The sequence below is a fragment of the Etheostoma spectabile genome, chromosome 8 (assembly GCF_008692095.1).
Source record: "Etheostoma spectabile isolate EspeVRDwgs_2016 chromosome 8, UIUC_Espe_1.0, whole genome shotgun sequence".
Lineage (NCBI taxonomy): Eukaryota > Metazoa > Chordata > Actinopteri > Perciformes > Percidae > Etheostoma > Etheostoma spectabile.
This window is the reverse complement of record NC_045740.1, coordinates 3406110-3407417: the sequence shown is the minus strand read 5'-3', so window position 1 is coordinate 3407417 and position 1308 is coordinate 3406110. Positions and strand designations below refer to the sequence as shown.

Sequence of the window (1308 nt, the reverse complement as noted above, 5' to 3'; positions counted from 1 at the left end):
TGCAGTAACAAGTGTCCTATTTGGCAGCCTAAAAACTAGTATTAGGCTGTAGGAAGAATGTGGAATAGAAAAAGATCACTGATGTGCTAAACAGTGTTGCTGTATTAAATCAGACTCCAGCTGAAGTTTATTTAATTAATACATCCTTGACAGATGGATACTCCTAATAGTAATATACAGGATTATTTTGCAATCTCTTAGGCCTACATGTAGGTGTACCTACAGTATATTTAAATAAACACATGGTAGCAGAGTTTATGCAATGTTTTCTTTTTTTTTTACTCATGTTTTTTTCGTGAGTCGGGGCCAGTAATATCCTGTCTCCTGCGTATAGCTCCTTTGTATATAGTTGGGGCTGTGCTGGACCCTGCTCTGGACATTGGGTCATCTGGCTCCATCACTACATTTATGGCACCCTGTTTTCCTGCGCAATGTTGGGCAGAGTCCCTTAGGCTAAAACAATGTTGCAGACTTTTTCTGGAGTACATAGTAGCCCCCCACCCCAATGAGAGCCAAGGTGGTTGTGGCACTCAGCAAAAGCAAGAGTCAGGCTTCTCACAGCAGCATGGCAATGAGCCGCTGCCAGATGTGTTTTCTGACAATCTGACTTAAAACATCTTGAACCTGACTTGAACCATCTGAAAATGGGCGCCTGCCCTCACAACCAAGGCGGAACTCTTTTTTGGTTACTCTCTCTTTCTCTGTCTGTTGCTCCTCACGTGTAAGCACACACACAGACAGACAGAAACACACACACAGACACACACTCACACTCTGAGCCTGGTGGGTCCATCTAACCCTATACCCCTATATCCACTTTCATGCTGCCTGGGTTCCACATGCCTCTAATTAGCACCTATTGCTGCCTCATTTATCTTTCTCAGGGGCTGACACTCCATTTGCTTTCCCAACAAACCCTCTTTGCCATGACCAGATGGACCAACGCCCCTCCACGTTTCCTCCATATACACTGAAATGTACAAATGACAGTTTCCTTTCCTTTATGAAAACAATTTGACAACAGTTTGGCCCATGTCTCCTACCCTACCCTTCGTTAAAAGCCAGCCTCTACAGCTCTGGGTCACCAAGTCAAGGTGGTTTATGGTGATGTTAGGGGATAATGCTATTGACCTATGAGATGAGAACTGAAGGGGTGTAATGTTTACATCTATCAGGTTGGACTGATTCCATTTTGGATTGATTGTCCCAAGAAAACCTGAAATTTTATGCAGTGTTGACTTAAACCACATTGTTGCACTGACACACACTGAGACACACACACACACACACTGAGACACACACACACAC

The 1308-nt window shown here is 43.9% G+C and overlaps 1 protein-coding gene across 1 annotated transcript in view; it reads right to left on the bottom strand.

Moving 5' to 3' along the window:
• LOC116694092 (A disintegrin and metalloproteinase with thrombospondin motifs 20) overlaps positions 1-1308 on the bottom strand; it is an 89001-nt gene that overhangs the window by 38986 nt on the left and 48707 nt on the right. The window lies entirely within an intron of this gene.